The sequence below is a fragment of the Durio zibethinus genome, chromosome 6 (assembly GCF_047325235.1).
Source record: "Durio zibethinus cultivar Kanyao isolate XHJ-2024 chromosome 6, ASM4732523v1, whole genome shotgun sequence".
In the NCBI taxonomy this organism is placed as follows: Eukaryota; Viridiplantae; Streptophyta; class Magnoliopsida; order Malvales; family Malvaceae; genus Durio; species Durio zibethinus.
The window spans coordinates 19424387-19444273 of NC_143167.1; the positions used below are offsets into that span (position 1 = coordinate 19424387).

The 19887-nt window shown below is 31.2% G+C and overlaps 1 long non-coding RNA gene and 1 other non-coding gene across 2 annotated transcripts; one reads left to right on the top strand and one right to left on the bottom strand.

Annotated features, from left to right (window-relative positions):
- Positions 1-263: 263 nt before the first annotated feature.
- LOC149518471 (small nucleolar RNA R71) lies at positions 264-369 on the bottom strand. The gene has a single exon (XR_016343421.1). It is a non-coding gene; the product is annotated as a small nucleolar RNA R71 (small nucleolar RNA).
- A 13937-nt stretch (positions 370-14306) lies between these two features.
- On the top strand, positions 14307-15831 carry LOC149518472 (uncharacterized). Its single transcript, XR_016342880.1, has 2 exons — positions 14307-15368; positions 15518-15831. It is a non-coding gene; the product is annotated as an uncharacterized LOC149518472 (long non-coding RNA).
- The last annotated feature ends 4056 nt before the right edge of the window (positions 15832-19887 follow it).

Here is a 19887-nt window from a genome sequence, read left to right on the forward strand (position 1 = left end):
CAATAATTCAAATGGTCAAAACTTCTATTCAGTCTAGAAGATTACTGAATGATGATCCAAATCTTCATTTTTCTACCTTTCTTAAGATTTGTGACACATTTAAATATAATGGAGTTTTTTATGATGTTATTAGATTAAGATTAATTTTTTTTCTTTCAAGGATAAAATGAAGAGCTGGTTGTCTTTATTTGTCTTTATTACCACTTGGGACAATCTAGTCTAAAAGTTCCTTGCTAAACTTTTTCCACCAGCCAAAATGGTAAAAACGAGGAACGAAATCACAACTTTCCAATAGTTTGATGGCCAAACATTATATAATGTGTGGGAAAGGTACTAGGAACTGTTACACAAATGTCCACACCATGGTCTCCCACATGACTCTAAATAAAAATTTTTTACAATGGGCTGACATACCAATGAGAACAACTTTAGATTCAATCGCTGGAGGAGTTATCATGGGTAAGTTAGTTAAAGAAGCTTATGAATTGATTAAGGTGATGGTTGTAAATAGTTATCAATGGGGAACTGAGATGAAGCTACATAAAAAAGGCTATTGGAGTATATAAGCTTAACACACTCACCTCCATTACAGACCAATTAGCTAACCTTACTAAGAAAATAAATGCCCTAGGAACCCAATTGCCAATTGCTTTTATCGAACCCGTCCAAAGCCCATTCATGACCTATAATATTTGTGAAAGACCACACACTCTTCATATAAGTGCTAATTTAGGGTAGAAACCTTACAATATGCCCAGCAAACTAAACGTACCTATAATTGTTACAGCAACACCTATAACCTAGCTGGAGGAAACACCCAAACTTTTATTGGAAACAAAACCAACCTAACCACCAAAACAACAAACAAACCTTAAACTTTTACCCAAACCTATAAACTAACAATCCACCCTAAGAAAGAAGTCTAGCCTTAAAGAGATGCATATCCACCATCCAAGACCAAGCTGCCTTTATTAAAAACTTAGAATTCAAATGGGCCAATTAGCCAATGTCTTAGGTAACCACCTATTAGAATCCTTGTTTAGTAACATTAAGTACAACCTTAAAAAGCAAGGCAATGAGGTGTGCGATGTTGTGTATTCCTATAGTGAAGAAATGACTTACTTTTTTTATGATAATGATGATTTGATAGATGAACCTATGGTGGTAAATTTGCCAAGTTTTGTAAAAAGGCTTGAAGAGGAATACTTTAAAGAGGAATCGACCAAAGGAGATAAAGAATTGCTTCGATTTGGAAGGGAGATTTTATAAAGTTTTATGGTAGACAAAGTTTAAGAAGACATTTTAAAGGATAATGAGCTTGATGAAAGGGATAAAAATTTCAAAATCGAGGAAGACCTTGAAAAAAAAAAGTTCATAAAGAGAATCTATAAGAAATTGAAGAGGAATACATAGATTCTACTATAAAAGGATGAAGAACTAATACAAGTTGGAAGAACGCTCTTGAAAAGTATAAAACCTAAAAAGGAAGTGCAAGAGGAAAATCATGAAATAAAGAGAGTAAGGATGACTCCAAGAATGTCAACCTAAAAAAAGACATTTGAAGTAGCCCAATCAACACCAACACCTAAATCTTAAAGAGTTAAAGAAGGTTACACTTGCTGATGAATATAGCCCAACATTTCACTAACTTCTTCCAACCAAACAAAATGATCTAGGGAGTCTGAGTATTTTATATGCTATTGGTCACTTATATTTTGATGAAACTATATGTGATTTAGGGTTTAGTACAAATTTAATGCCTATGAATGTTTTTGTGCAGTTTGGAGTCAGTGTATTGAGACTTCGAAATTTCAATATCAAATTTGCTAATAAATCTACAAAAAAACCATAAAAAATTCTGAAGAATGTTTTTGTTAAAGTGCATAAATATGCTTTTCCTATTGACTTTGCTGTGTTAGATATGAAAGATAGTAGGCCCTTATTCTATTAGGTAGACTGTTCTTTATAACCTTGAGAGCTTTAATTGATGTATATAGTTATAAGGTAACATTCAAATTTAACGATAAAACAATAACCTTTAAAACTGGAAGACAAGGTATCCTTAGAGATGAAGAGGTTGTTTAAGGAATATCTAGATTAAAGGATAAAGGAAAACCAATTATTAGGGATCCCAACCAAATTCAAAAAGACTAGCCTTTGAGTCCAATTTTGAAAGCCTACTTGACCATCCTACAAAGCCTAACTCCATGGAAGCCTAAGTCCTATTTCACTAGTCCAAATTCGTAAAGCCCAATGTTGAACCCCAAACCAGTTTATGTTATCCCTGTTAGGAGAATTAGTCCACCTCTTACAACCAAGTCAATCTATGTAATACTACCAAAATGCAAACAAGGGAAACTCCTTCCTAAAGAAAAGTGGTAGTCTTAGATTTTTAGGTATGGTCAAGTTTGACCAAAGCTAGTGCTACTTGGGAAGTAACCCAAGTTTTACATTTTCAAGTTTTAATTTTAATTTGTTATTTGTTTTAATTTTTTTAGGATATATATGCTTTTATGATTTTTATTTTTTAGTTGTTTTCTTAGGAATAAGGAGATGTAAGGATGCTAAAGCAAGTTACAATTTTCGACTTCAAAAGAAGACAAAGATAGGGGAATATTTTTTTTTCCTTGATCCTTTAATGTTCATTTGAAATATTGTGCAATTCAAGTATAAGGGAAGGAACTATTCTTAAGCTAAGAATGTTTTCAAAATTTTTTCAAGATTATCCCTAATCTTTATAATGCTATCTTAGTTAATTTTTCATAAGCTATTCATAAGTGACTTAAATATGATATGAAGACAAGTATAAATGTAGTGAAACATGAAATGAAGTCTTAAGTATGTTTTTCTTTTTATTGTAATTTTTATGTTTTGTGCATATAATCTTTATCTTTGATATTCATTGGTTTTTATGAAAAGTCATGTGAATATAAAGTTGCATAAAGATTTGAAGCATAAGTATAACTTTAGAATTTGTCAACTCAACCCTCGAGGTGAAATCCTAAATTATACTTGACTTAAGAAATGATTTAGGCATTTTTTGGACTATTTGAGAATTTTCAAGCCCACTTATGAAAAATGCATCCCTAGTACCTTAATTTTAAGCCTTTATTTTTCATTTTCTTTGTTATTTACCCATATTAATAAAGCCAACGTCTTTTTCTATGATTATCCTTTTTATTGCTTTTACCAAACCCACATTACTTATACATGTAAGAGACAAAATAAAGAGAACAAAGTTGCATTTGGGAGGAAGGAAGGTGTAAGGTAAAGCTAAAGTAAAACTGGCTAAGAAAATAAAGCACAAAAGAAAAAAAGAAAATCAAAATAAAGATGCTTCTACCTTGACAAGTTCAAAGTTCTCGAGTCCAAAAGTTCAAAAATGTAAGCAAAAGGGTTTTAAGCCTAAAATTTTCCTTTTTCCTACCTTGACCCAACCCTTACATTACAAGTCAATAAAAACCAATTGATCTTAAGTCAAGTATGTAAGTCTACATTAGTAGAGAGGAAATGAGGAAAATAAACATATGAAGTATGCTTTTATCTTTATGTGATATTAATGGCATATATTGCATACTTTTTACTTAGATTGTATGTGTAGATTAGAGATACATTGACTTCACTTACATGAAAGTTACATGAGGTTGAAAGTTTAATTTTGAATAGGTTTCTTTTCTAATTATGTTCATAACTATCTTTATATTATACCATAGTACCTGATTGATAATTTGTGAAACCTTGACTTTGTGTGCATTTATTTTGATTTTTAGCATAGTTAATTTAAGAATTTTGCTTAAAGACAACAAATAGCTAAATGTGGGGGTGTCATAACTATTAAATTTATAATGTTTTACAAGTAAATTTTAGTTCAAAAATTTGAACATCTGCTTGAATTTGGTTCTTTTAATGTGTTAATTCTTGATTTTTAGAGTTTGATATATTTGGACATGAATGCCATGCAAAATTCCATGCAAGATTCGACCAAGGCAAAGACAAAGAATATTCGACCATGGTGGGAGAGTTATAGCTGATTCCAACTAGATGATGGATTTTCTACATACATTTAGCTATTGAAGAGTTATTATTCTAGAAGGACTCTTTGATTAATTTAAAAGAGTTTAACTCAAAGATGGACACTTTAAAAGATATAAAGGCTAGAGTTTTTATTCAAGAAGCACTTTTGAAGTTTTATCTCAAGAGTTTGAACTTAAATCAACCAAATCAAGATGATGGCACTTAGATATTCAACCTTAGTTGAAACTCCCAATCAAGATTAGAAGAAGATGACATGGCATGACAAGTGTTCATTAAATATCAATCCAAAAAGACATTTGGCCTATGCACTCATCCATATAAAACTCTATGTTCAGTCAAACCACTTTCAAGATCAAGATAAACTATAATCTCTTAAGAGTTAGAATTAGTAAGACTTTGTAATTCTATCCTCTCTTGGCCAAATTTATGCCTATAAATAGGTTGGCTCTCCTCACTTATAATATATCACACTCCATCTTATCTCATACACATATCATCATTCTCTTTTCTTTTCTTTCTTTTAGTTTTCTTTGTAATTTTTCTTTAGTTTGGCTAGGATAACAGACTAGCTATAGCATAACAATCTTGTTTTCTCTAAGCTTTCTTTAATACAATTTCTTTTATACTTGCATTCAAGATCTCTTTCGCAAGCATTATTTTCTTTAAGTTTTGGTTTCAATCTTGCTTTCAATTTTGTTATTTTTATCTTTTTATTGCAATATGCCAACATTCATTCTTTCCAAAGCTTTAAGTTTACTTTAGATCTTTCTTATATTTGGCCATCCATTAAAACTACCAAGTGATAGTTGGTTTGTTGTTTCTTAGCCTATACACAATTTTTGTTTACACTTTTCATTGTTTTCTTTATTTGCTTTTCATTACAATCAAACTAAACTTTTTGGTCTGTTTAAATGTAAAGGTAGTAAAACATCACCTTTGGTACTTAATTGCACAACTAACATTAAAATTCATAATCCTCATGGGAACTATATTCTATTTACTCACTATATTACTTGATGTAATCTGTGCATTTACAGGCTATATAAAAAGCAATAATCGACCATGAATAAGAAACTTAATGAGGCAAAAAAGGCTTAGGTTGAATAAGCATTTGGAATACTTTAGGCAATTAGAACTACAAACCATTTGGCAAGAGGCAAGACTCCATTTAATTGACAAAAATTTTAATACCAGTTGAAATGGGAGTGAATACATTGAGGTTAACAATTTTAAACTTGTGATGAATGAAAAAGCCTTAAGAGTGAATCTGGATTTGTTGTAAGAAACCAGGGACTTAGCTAAAGTGAGAATGATTGCTAAAGCCTAACAAGTTGCCAGATATTATAACTCTCGAGTTCAGTACAAACATTTCCAAGTAAGCGACCTGGTACTTAGACATTGTAAGGCTAGTAAATTGATGGGAAAAAGAAAAAAGTTATCATCGAACTAGAAATGACCATACACGGTCTCTATTGTGATTGAGTTTGAAGCATACAGATAGCAAAACATCTGGGGTAATCTATACCAAGGAAATGGAATGTCATCCATTTCAAAAAGTATTATCTCAAACAATAACCATTGCTAGGTTACTAGTTCCTTTAAGTTTATTAGTTTATGGTATTCATGAGTATTCATTCTTTTTGTATATGTATTGGGCTTCACTGTTTCCTTTTGTAAGAATTATGTACATGAAATATTAATGAAAGAAAAATGGCATTTTGTCACCTTACTCCATGCATTTTATATCACATATCTATTTCACCTATTCTTGTATTAAGGTATATGGGCGAACACAAACCTCACATTCTACCAAGATGCTCAACTTGCCTTTTGTGCCATATTTATTCTTGCGTTAAGACATATAGACGAACACAAACAACACTTTTTGCCAAGATGCTTAACATACCCTAAGCATTATATCTATTCTTGTGTTAAGGCATATGGGCTAACACAAACCTCACTTCTTGCCAACATGTTAAATGCACCCTACGCGTTATACCTATTCTTGCATTAAGGTATATAGGCAAACACAAACCCCACTTCTTATCAACAAACCAAATGTGCCTCATGTGTAACATTTATCTTTCATTAAGGTTCTCATGTCAACATGCCTAATGCGTCTTGTGTGCCATCTTTATCTCATGTTAAGGCTCTCACACCAATACACCTAGTGTTCATCATGTGCCATATCTATTTTGCATTAAGGCTTTCACACCAACATGCTCTACACGTTTCATACTCCATACTTATGCTAACATTGAAGCTTCCATGCCATACCAAACGCAAGCATCATGGTCAATAGAAAATAATTCTATCATGAGGTAACACTTTATTTACTAACCTCAGCACATATATCATGATAATGTCACCTCACTTTTTCTTGGAACTCATACTTCAATATTAGTATGCTTTCCCTCTAACATAATTGAATGTCATAATTCCAATACATTAACATATAAATTGGCTTATTGTCTAAGTTAACTATCACTTTATTTTTATAGGTACATGAAAGCACTACCTTTCATATATACAAAAAACCATCACATAAAGTTGCTCAACTTATTGTCTTTTCAAGAAAGTTGAAATAAATTTTACCTAATTTGAGCAAACTTCTACATCTATAAAAAACCATCATACCAAGTTACTTAATGTTGACAATCAAATAAGTTTGTAACCCTTAAATCTAAGACACAAGTAATGGCAAAGGCTAAATTTATAGTCACTTAGGCATGTTTTGATTACACAAGTTATGGTATCAAAGCTAATAATTACCAAATACAAGTTAAGTGATTTGAGTTATAATGCAAAACTAACAGTCACCAAAAACCTTTCTAACTTAGATTTTGACGTGCTAAATTTTCATACACTCGTAAAGGGCCTTGCTTTTAACTTGATAAAGTTAAACATGTACATGAGTCAATAGTACAGATTAAAGACAAGGCAAAAGTTACTGTATAAACTTAAACTTTTTATTAATAATTATTATTTGTTACATGAAAGCCTAAATTAAATACAAATGCAAAAAGAAAGAAAAAACCAAAAAAAAAAGACACAAAGTTTCTTAAGGAGCAATAGAGGTTGGGGTATCATCAATCAAAACCATAAAAAGGTTAGCTACATTAGAGATAGAAAGAACAACATCAGCTGCAACACCACTAAGAAGAGCAGGCTTAACCTTGGAAAAGTTGGCCTAAGGGTCCCAACGATGATGGGTAAGGCATTCAAGTTAGGACCTATTGAGATCCTACTAAACCTTTCGGACACGCTTACCTTCTTTAGATGGGCCAGATTGTTTAGGACCTCTACATTGAAATCTTCTGGCAGCATCCTCATCTCTGAAAAATCTACCCTTTTTAAGTCTAGGGGCCCTAATTACTATTAGACCTAGTACATGGTTGACAACCTGTATTGTACGCTAGTGGCCAAAAAGATAGTTGTCCATTCACTTTTCGACTTAGCCAACCTCTTGAAAGACTTAGCATATTTAGTCTCTAACTTTGCCTTTAACTTGGCTAGCTCTTCTTCTAATTATTAGGACCATGCCAAACTTTGGTCCCTCTCCATCTTAGCTTGCTTGGCATGCAATTGTTACCACGTACTCGTCTTATAATTAGGTATTTTCTTCATCTATTTTCTTAACATAAGTAGTCATCATAACATTAAGACATTACTACATTGCAATATTTTTACTAGTAACCTCCTTTAGTTGGGCCTTTAATTACTTCACATTCTTTTATAAAACGGTGTGCAACATTTCCAAGCCTTTTATGGAAACATTATTTTAACGTAGCAAGATGTCTTGATTGGCCCTGGCATAGGCCTTTTCTTGTAGTAGTTACCTTTTACCTTTAAGGTCTTCCACCAGTAATTTTACCTACTCATATAAGCTCACCTTATTTGCTAGAGATTGCGTAGCAATAGATCTTATGACTAACAACAACATAATAACCAACATACATAGAATTACCAAATCCATTTAATAGTTACCTCAATGGAAAAAAAATAGCTCATTTTGTAAGTTGTTGAGGATGGGAAACTATTGCACCCTCTCTCTAGCAAAATCGATAGACTAGTCGTATCCTATAAAGAAGTATCTTTTGGAGGTAGCATAGTAATTAGCTGCTCATAGATGGCTTTAAAATTTAAGGCAAACATCCTATCCAATCTCTTGACTAAGTATCCTACAATAAGTGTAGTAGCCCTTAGAAAAGCCTTCATCTCTTTATTTATGGGCCTACTAGTGGTAGTACTGACCACTATAAAAGAAGTAGTAATGGTTGGTGGCATAGTTGAAGTGGTGGCAAGGCTAGTGACAAAGATAGATGGCCTTGGCAAAGAGATTTATAGTAAAAACAGAGGATGGCATAATAGTTGATGAAGGTTAGACAAGGGACACAAAAAGCCACAACAGGTGCCAAAGGCTGAATAATGCTGATAGGCATTACACCACTAGGCATGCTAGATATGTCCACTACTTACTTTTTAACAGAAGGGGGACTAACTTAAAATGATCTTTTTTTTATCTATTTCTCTTATTGAAGGATCTTCTAAAGTTTGGCAGTACGATATATTTTTGCAAAACAAACACAAACATTAGAATCAGTTAACCACAATTAAGCTAAGTAAGATATAACAAAATTACCTTCATCAATAACCTCAACGCTTGACATGCCAGAAGCCATCCCCATAAACTTACGTCCACCTAACACCCCTCTACTACCTTTTTTCACACCAATATCTTAAACCATTCCAACACCCTACATGCCAATAAAGGCAATCACAATTGGTTTCTCTTTAGTTGCTTTTTGTATGCCACTAGCTTAAAGACCTCCCTGATGAACTACACATATTTTGACCTTGATTGTTGCTTTATTCACTGCAATAACAAACACAATAATACCATATCAACACCAATATTTAGCACAATAGTTCAATACACAGGGCATAGGCAATAACAAACTTACACTTTTTACCACCTAAATATTTTTTTCCTTTAGGCGTAGGAGTTATAATCTTAATTCCTCCTCATAATCTCTACCTTGTTTTCTTCCTTGATCCAACACCTTTTGTATAGTAGTGTCAAGCCTTGGTCTTCCTCTAAGATGAGATAGTAGTCACGAATGTTCTCACGAGTAACTATTTTCTAATAGGACAGCTTCTCATTCTTCAGTACATTCACCTACTGCATTTGATTCTTACCAAGCTTTGAGGTATCTTTTGTCAATGCGTTAGCATAAGACCACTTAATTTTGAAGGGGAACCATATGCTAGGCATCTTTATGTGAGCCACCACAAACCTATCTTAGTTCAGATGATTGTTGGATGGTAACTCCACAACGCATGATCGTTCATGGGCTTGGAGATAGTATAACCACTCATTGTTTTTTTTTTTTTTAACATGTAGAGTGCCAAAATGATGTACATAGAGGGAATCCATTTCTTCAACCAACAATAAATGAAATACATCACCATTATGGCACATGCATTTGGTGTTATATATGAGGTAGCCAAATTAGAGGTGGCCTGCACCAAATGGAAGAAAAAGGTGTAGTGGCAAATGAAACTTGTGGTGAAAGTTATGTAGATAGAACCTCGCCAGCCCTTCCATGGCCCCTCCTAGCTCTTTCTCCTCTATCGTAAACCCCACAACTACTAACTAGCACTCTAAAACTTTTATCATCACTTAAATCCTTTATAATAATCTTTCTTTTTGGTGTTATTTTCCCAACAAGAATCAAATAGACAAAAACAAAAATTTAGAAAAACACTTACCCATAAAAACTTTTGCAAGCAAATAGCACAACTGTAGAATAAAACTTAGACAACACACCATTTGTTTTGCTCAAAAATCACAAAGTGAGTCTAAAATTTTTCTATCTCCCCTATTTATACTCAGTGAAGCACTACGTTGAAATGGTATGAATTAAAACAACATTTTAATTGGTTATAAAATAGTCCATATTAATTCTCTAAATCAGACCAACCCTTCAGTTACACAACTTTTCAAAAGATACATTTATTTTTTTTTAATAACTGGTATAATTTAAAATTCAAATTCATTAATTGTGTTTAACAACTCTTCAATCTTATTACACCATGTGTCCTACATAGTCATCAGCGTATTTGAACACGTGTAACACTCAGGCGAATTATGTGCTGCATAATGTTTAGGACAAAAAAATTTCCTAAGTCCCCACCTAATATTTCCTGTAACTTAACAAAACACATGGCTAGTCAAGAAAGTGTCCCTTGCCTAAAAAGAACATGTCATTAGCACGGCTCGCCAAGATAGCATTCATTGCCTAAAAAGGACATGTCATCAACCTGACTCACTAAGAAAGCATCTTTTAACCAAAAGGGACACATCATTCATAAGCTCATTGAAAGAAAATCCCTCGCCTAAAAGGGATACATCATCAACACGCTCACCAAGAGAGCATCCCTCACTTAAAAGTGACACATCATTAGCATGGCTCGCTAAGAGAACATCTCTTGTCTAAAAGGGACACATCATTAGAATGGCTCACCGAGAGAGTGTCCTTCACCTAATACATACACATTATCACCATGAATCACTGCAATAGTGTCTAGTGTCCAATAGAAATGCATCGTCAACATGTTGTTAACAACTCTTGCCAAAAGTTTGAGGGCAGTCACTTTATAACCCTCAAACTTGGGGGTAATTGTTGTACCTATATGCTAAGTCAATAGGGTCAATCCCCATGATCATCAAGTTAGTACAATCTTAACTATCATGTTACCATAAGAGAGGGTTGGCATCCACACTATTCATCATAAAGCGAGCTCACCCTCACCAAAGAGGGACTCGCCCAACTACCTCCACTATGTCTCATCAAGCTTCATAATAGATTGATTGACCTTTAACTTGCTTGAAATCATTAGATGTAGCCCAGGCTGGCCTAAGATTATAATGCAACCCAACTTCACCTATGAGGCCCTTCCTTGAGCTCTACATAGATTTACCATCAACAGTAAGAATTTGTGTATCAAGTGAGTAACCTGAATTATGTGAGGCATGCATTTATATATGATATAATACCTTCAATTCCAATTAAATATACAAAAATTTATCGAAAAAGAGAATAATGGAGGATCCATCAATGTTTACTATTAAATTCAATGCATCAAAATTAAACCTTACCTCTTTAGTTGTTGACTACAGTATTCTGAAGGGGTAAAAGATAAAAAATGCCTTTAAATTATAATTCAATAATCATCTAAATCACTAAAATTTACTTGCAATCAATTATGTCTTTAATTTTTTTATTCCAACTCAATTAAATTCTTAAATGGATGAAATCTAGTCACATGACAAACTTTAATTAATCAACTCCCGACCTATAGTCAATCAAACCTTTATAGTGATTTTAGAAAGAGTATGGGAGAGAGATAATAGAGAATAAAAAGAAAAATAAAAAATTAGGAAAATTTTTTTTAATAATTTTCACATATATTAATTATGTCACCTATCAAATTTTAATCTATTTTATTGATGTTAAATGAAAATTTATCTTTATTGATAAAAAAATTAACAATGTTAAAATTTTCATCCAAATAAAAATTTAATTTGATGCAAATAAATATTAGAGAAATTGATTGACTATAATAAAAAATAAAAATTTAAATGATTTTTTAATTATAATTTAAGGGTTTTTTTTTTTTTTTATCATTTAACCTATTTAAAACTTATGGGTTTTTTCTTTAAAAAAAAAAAAAAAGTGACCGTCTCATGGATGTAGGGATAATTGATCAATTACTTGGCATGAGCTTTATACGTAGAGATGATGTTCTAACTTATTGTTCGTGTGACACAGATGGAGATAGTAAAAAGCCTCAAACTCGACAAGGGTTCCACCTTTGTCTTATCAAATGGACACAATTTGTTGTTTGAAAATTGGAGATCAAATGGAACAAGTGTTAAAAATGATAATTCGGTGTCACATCAAGCACTAATTGAGATATAGTATAGTTAGGTCGGGTTAAAGGCAAGAAAAAAGTCAATCGCAATGTTTTACTTATTGTCATCCCCAAACGTGAACTTCGCACAGCTATCATTTATCATAAAATAAAGCTAGTTGCAAATAGATTCGATGGCGATAGATATGGAGGAAATTTAATTAATTTTAAAGAGTCGCTTTAAATTTTTTTTTGAAAAGTATTGAATTTTTTACCTATTGTAGGAAATTGGATGAATTTCTTTTGACATTTTTATTTTTTTAATTTTAAATATAAGTTTACGTTCTAAATTTTTGGTTTTTTCATGTCTCAATTTAACTTTTTATTATATTTATTTAAATGATTGCTGGTAAAAAAATAGTTACTTAAATGAATCATTTTCTAAAACTTTTACATCGGTTTGATATTAATTAAATATTTTTTTAATTTGAGATCATTATAATAATAGATTGTATTTACTAACTTTCTTAGTAGGATTTAAAGGTTTTTTTTTTTAAATGTAATTAGACATTCATTATAAGAAAAGAAAGCCAAATAGCAATAAAAGTTTTTGTTGCTAATACCATGAATTTTGTCGATAATGGGAATTTGCAATGGAAATTCCATCACTAATAATCCTTTGAAGACAGACTGGTAAAAGCATTTCGTTGCTAGTAAGTTTCTTGTTGAAAATATTGTTTTGTTGCTAATTCATATATTTTGTTGCTAAAAATAATTTTCATAAGGAATTAAAACCTAAATTATGTCGCTAATAATTTTTAGTGACGAAAAATTAAATTTTGTAATTTTTTCATAATTCTATTATGTTGCTAGTTGCTATTATTGACAAAAATTTTGTCGCTTCTAAGATTTTGAATCAATTCGCCTACGTTTTGTGATAGAGTTTTGTCATTAAAAGCTCAATAAATTAGGTTTTCATCATTTTAGCTATGGAATTCCATCACTAAAATTAAAATTTCATCGCAAATTGTCAAGAATTTGTGATATTATGACGATCGATCCCCTTCGATTGAGGATTGAATCCTATTCATAAAAGATCGATCCTTCCCTTAAAAGGATCGAGATCTTTTTCACTTTTAATCCAAATTTTCATTTACCATCACATAAAAGTCATTCATATAAATTGTAATACAAATATATAGTACCATAATTCAATATTCAATTCATTTTCCATATAATAACTCAACAAATATGTTTAAACATCCATAAACGATTATAAACATTCATAAAAGTCTATAAAGAAAAAGAAAGAAAGAAAGAAAGAAAGAAAGAAAGAGATCATTATCTCATTGAGTACTTTCTCATGGTTCTTATTGTTCACTGCCACCTTGTGTCATAACGTATAAGTTTGAAAACCTATTGCTAGACGTAATTTTAGGAGTTGCTACTAATATGTTTTATTTAGGTAAAATTGGCTATCTAATGAATTTGTCCTTATAAGGATATCCTAAACTTAACTAAGGGTTCCTAAAAATTAGGTTTTGGTCTTTGTTTCGAAACTAGATTCGAGAATATAATTATGTGTGAGAAAGGTTATAATACTCCTATAACAACCATCTTATGACAATACCAATTAATTCTAAATTATCCTAAAGTCTTGGCTGGATGGTCTTTTTATTTATGGTTTTTACTTTATTTAAACATTTACATATTGGAAAGAATTTTAGATTTTTGTAACCATTTTGTGAAATTTGTTAAAATATTTTTTCATCTTAAGAGTGTTCAAAGAATCGATTCATTCTCTTGAAGAGGTTTTATCGTATTATTTATTTTTTAATCATTTATTTAATTTTCTTTTATTCTAAGTTTTATTTAAATTTCTTTATTTTATTATATATATATATATATTGACTTTCCACCATTATGAAAATATTTAAAATATCCTTAGAAATTTCTAAGAAAATAAATTATTCTTCATTTCAAGGAATTTCACCATGAATTTACATTATTTTTTTTCAAAATATACAATTTCTTATTTTTATTTTTTTTGTGCTTGAAAATTATTATTATTATTATCATCATCATCATTATCATCATTATTAAAATTCCTTCTAATTTTTGCCTCAATTATGGCAAACTTTAGAAATAAGTTTTTCACTTAAAAATTTTTAGAAAATCAACTGTTCTTGATTTCTTAGACTTTCTTATGAAACTTGTTTATTATACAAAGTAAATTAAAATTTCAAACATTATTATTTTTTGATCATATGTTTCTTTATCAAATAATTAAACATTTTTCTAATGTAAAACAATAAGCAAGTAAGAAAATTTAAATAAGAAAAAGAAAGTTACCAATTGTTTAGGTTGAAAACCAACTCAGAATGGGTCCGTGCTTGAAAATAAACCTGGTCTTTACTTTTCGAATGGGCTTAAACAGACGAGGATTCAGTCCAGGTTTGGAGCGTCCATTTGGGTAGGTACGTGGGCTGAAATCGGGTCAAATGACCCAATTGATTTTATTTCAGAAAATGACGTAGTTTTGGCTTTAGTATACAAGTCCCCTTTTGTTTCCTTGTTTCATTTTCATGCTTTGCTTTCTCTCTCTAAGGTCGGTTCTCTCTGGCCTCTCTTTAAACTCCAGATGCATGTAGCCGCCTATTTCAAGCAACCCAAAAATTGGTGGTCCCCCCCATGTTGGCCACCTTGCTCTGTCGTCGGCTACCGCACTCCGTCACTAGCCATAATCCGATCAAGTCCAAAATTTCACTATCGCTTCCTCTTGACCTCCTCGTCTTAGATCTGGGATTAGATTTTCAAAAATCATCCTCCAATGGCCTAGATTCGAAGCTGAATACACGTTTCACTTTTCGCTATCTAATCTGGCTGAGATTTTAGTATGTTAGTCTTCTCTCCATGCTCTTTCTCCTCGTGGGTCCCAATTTTTTAAGGTTATAGTGATCACCATCGATCACCACAGCTGCTGCCACCGGCAGTATTAATAATATATTTTTCGTTCTTTTGTATTTCGGCCTTTGTGTTGCCCTTTGTTGTTCTTGATTACTATCCCTGATTCCTTTTCTATCTATAATTTGTTTCTTGCCATGTATCGTGTTTAGGTGTTGGGGATGGTTCTGCTTGATGCCTTCTGTAGTTGCTAAAAATGTCAATTTATGGGTCTTGGATGGGTATTGGGTTATGACTGGGCTCTATCTCTAATGAAATTGTTGTTTCTCATTTTTTTGCGAATGATGGTTAAAGTGCTTAATCAGGGTAAAATGAGCACAAGGTGGTGTCGGCTTTGAAGGGAAATGTGGCAAGGAGATTCTATTACTGTTAGAGATAAAAGAGTTATGGTGGATGTTAGCAAGCTGGTGTGAGGGCAATAGTGATGATGTTGCTGACGGAATGTGTTTAAGGTAGACTAGGTGATGGTTGAAGCTGAATTGATGATGATAACTGTTGGGCCATTGAATATTTGATGTGTGAATAGAAATTGAAGCTCTTATTCTTTTGGTTCTTTTTTTGTTTTGATTTTGCCTTGTTCTTTTGTGTGGCATTCTGGCAGTGGACAACTGATGCTGGTGGCTAAAAGGAGCAAGATCGGGCTATTGAGGGTTGTGGCAGAATGAACTTGCGTGGAAGTTGGCAGTGGCCTAAAGGTTGTTATTTAATGTTTTACTGGTTGTTGTTTACTGAGTATCACTCGATTGCTTTCTGTAATTGTTTTTCATTGTCCTTGTTTTGTTCTGCCGATTCTTGCTTGCTTAAATAGCCAATTAGTCCTAATAGAAATAGAACTCTAGATCAATGCAAAATCTCAATTTGAAATGGGATTTCTTATCATTTTGAACATTAAAAATCCAATCCTATTATCTTTAACGGACTCCATCTTCAAAAGCAAATCCCCTTCCTTTAATTTTTGAAGGGTTATCGCTTTCTACTAATAATAAAATCAAGTAAAAATAAAAGATAATTGGGCTCTTGGTTTAGAAAGCTTAAAACCTAAACAAACCTATATTTAAATGGGTCACTCTAAAATCTAATTAAAAGTTATTAAATCAAAAATTAGAAAGTAAGCATTGGGATCCGATATTGATCCCGGATAAAATAAGATGTCTACAGTTGTTTTTCTTTATATATGTTTTTTGAAATAGAAATTGTGCAAAGATGTAAAAACTCATTTTATCCAAGTTTGGCTTATTTCAAAGATTTATTTTTTAAAAAGATTTTATTTAAATGTTACCTTAGAAAGAAGTAATAAGTTTAAAAATTTAAAAAGGATTTCCCAAAGGTTTTAAAGATCATGTCCAAAGGTCCTATAAATCACTCTTATCATTGAAAAATGCTCATTTAAATAAAGTTTAACAATTTTAAAATTTGAAAATGATACTTAGAAGTTTTAAAGATCATGTCTAGAGGTCTTATAGATCATACTTAGAGAACTTTAAGATTACGTTTGAGGCTCTTACAAATCATTTTTATCTTGTGCCTGAAGGTCTTGATGATTATACTCGATGGTTTTACAAATCATTTATATTATAAAAAGGTGTTCTTTTAAACAAAGATTTTACAACTTTTAAAATTAAAAAAAAGGGTACTCAAAGGTTTTAAAGCTCATGTCTGGAGGATTTTGTAATTATACCTTGATGTTTTTGAAAAGAGTATTAGACAGTTTTGAAGTTGTACTCAGAGGTTTGAAAGGAATATGAGAAAGTTTTAAAGATAACTCCCAATGGTTTTGAAGAAGATTACTAGAAGGTTTTAAGAAAAATTATCCAAAGGTTTTAGAAAATGGTATTGGAGGGTTTCAAAATTGATACTTGAAAGTTTTAACAAAAATACCTTGAGAAAAATCTCATTTGATCTCCCTATCAGAGGTTTCATATCTAAAAAAAAAAATAAAATCGTATCATTAAAAGTTTTTTTTTTCCAACTAAAGTTTTAAGCCTAAGCTTATATATTTCTTATTTGTCGAATACATGGAATGCATGCAATAAATATAATGCATGAAATGAATGCAACGAATGTAATGTATGAAATCAATACCATATGTCCTTAATTGTAGTAATACGATTCTCGAAACCATCTTTCCTTTTTAAATTACACCATATAACTTCAGAATGAGCTGGCAAGTTCATTTGTGAACTGAAGCAAATATTTTCACCTTTTTTTGGCTCAAACATCTTCATTCCTAAAAATCATTCTTCTTATCTATAAGTCTTTTTCACTAGTGGTCCCTCACATTCGATATTCTCATTGTACCAAAAATATCTTTTTTATTATAACATTCACCTATTTTTTCACAATGAGCATTGAGATTGAAAATACTTGAATATTATCAAAATTTTCAAAAATAGCTAAAATTGCACTACATAACTACCTTCCTAAAAATGAATCAATCTTTCACATGTGATCAAATCTTTTAAAAACTGGTGATCATCATCAAGAATGAATGTGATGAATCACAACTTGGTATTTCCAGAAGGATGCAATGATTTGGTGCATTATGATCCTAGTTATCAAAAGGGATTTGGCCATTGAATAAGAAAGGGAATATCAATGTCTCTTCATTTAGGGTCACAGATGCAAATCCCTTTTTAGAGTACAATCTATTTTAGCACTCTTTTAAATTCTTAATATGTGGTGTTTTAATAAAGATCAAGACTAGCTATAACAGGCTTAAAATTTTAGGTATGAAAGAAAAACAAGGCTCAAATTTTAGAAAGAATCTTCATAGTGAGGTTGATCTTCTTAGGCTTTTAAAAGGTCTCCAACATCCCTTGGATTATTCAAAATGTCCTCCTCTTAGTGCTTCTTGCTTCATCTTTGATACATAAAAAAGAAATGAGTTGTTTTCAAAGCTTTAATCTTGCTTTAGATTGCCTTTTTGAGTTTTTACCCAAAAGTTTCATTCTTTTCTTTTAATTTTCCTTTTTCCATTGACTGCTACACCATGCATTTGAGAGCTCAAAATTCATTCAAAACCATATCATAATGATTTCTTAAGGTACAAACTCTCTAACTTAGGTATCCACAAATGATTAAAATAGATTTTTTAAAGATGTAATGTAGGTTAAGGTCTAAAGTTAAAAAAGAAAGGATAACATGTCTAGAAAATGTGTTTAAAGGTGATCAAAGCAAGGATTTTTTCTTTTATGAAGGATATATTTCCTTTTCTCAAAACATGCATTTTCACTTTTTACTTTTCAATTCTTTTTCTTTTTTCTTTGTTTTCTTTATTTCTTTATTTTTTTTTTACTTGCATGTTTCTATCTTTGAAAAGATGAGTTCAAAATTTTTGAAACTCAACATACTTCAAACTTACCCCTTAACATAAGCCATCATTTCCTAGCTTTTAATATAAGATCTAAGTCATCTTGATGAGATCTTTTTTCTTAACTTGCCCACAAATTTGGCGGGTGATCCTTGATTAGGATTTATAAAAAAAAAAAATCAATAGGCTCAAAAGGATTACAAATTGATATTTTCTATTTTGTAAACTGAATTTGAAAGATGGCTAATTTTCATTTCAAGTATGGATATTTTCATTGAAAAGTCATTCTCAGGACACGATTTTCTTTTCTCATTGATTTTAGATTTATTTGATTGTTTCTCATGCATGATGTTACAATCATTTCTTTTTTTCATCTTTTTTTCTTTTTTTTTCTCTATTTTTTTCACTATTCATGTTGAAAATGCATTATCTTAACTTTCTACTCAAGTGAAGTCTAATTTCAACATTTTCATTTTAATAGTCCACTTCACATGTCATCAATCAGGTCAGTCGAAAAGAACATTTAGGACATTAAGTAATTGGCTTTTTTAGTAAATTTATCTTAAGATGAAGGTGAATGACCACTTGAAAAATGACTGGAAAGGGAGAAGATGTTGGTATTTGTCTTTTAAGCCAAATCAATTTTGGTTAAAATATTATCATATTTGTTATACTTTGATAATTGATATCTAATAATGGTTTGATTATTTTATTATTAAGCTTGTATACATATATTTTTGTTATTGATGCTTACATGATAATGTCCTTAGAATATAAATAAAGCTTTGCAAGAGAATTACAATGAGATTATAATTATGAGATCACCATTGCATAAAAGCTATATATTTTTAAATAGTTCCTAGTCGATGCTTTATCAATAAGCAGACATTAACAAAAGCTGTTGAGACTAGCACATGGTTATGCTCTTGCTTATTAAGCAAATAACCATTCTCATATGTAGAAGTTTGGGTAAACTTGAGCTTATATGTGGATGCTTGTTACAAGAACAAGTTCACTTAACATGACTCGAGATGAGAATGCTATATGGTAGCTAACATAGTGTCTATAGCTACATTCTCATGTGATGGTTATATAAGTGATCCTTTGACATGAGATTACTTATGGTCTTATATAATGAGTGTTATACTTTGACTTTACTTATGGTTTTAACCAAGATTGCTCTAGTTGAGTATAGTTAGGTATAATATGAGACTTATGAAGATGCATGAATTAATCAAGAAGAGATTCATCGCTTTGAGTGATCAAAAGTGTATCTTAATTAGTCTTAATTGAATTAACTCTAAAAATCTTTGGTCAAAGTGAAATAAGAGTTTAGAATTATTTTAAAGCTTGTTTGTGACTTAATGTCAAGGACAAAACTTAACATGTTGAACAAGATTGAATAGAAATTAAACCATACTCAATTTTCAAGTCGAGATGCTTAGTGGTGAAAGGATATTAATTATACATTAAGATCATACACGGATAGGTTGTCAACCCATATTGACTTTTTTTAGCCATTGGAGGTCATGACAATGTAGCTAGCATTGATCATGATCCATAAACATAAGATTGGCTAATTGAAAAATTAGTAATAAAGTCAAAAGTTTTGATTCATCTAAACCACATATAAAGGATTAAAATGCTTATGCTTATTGCCA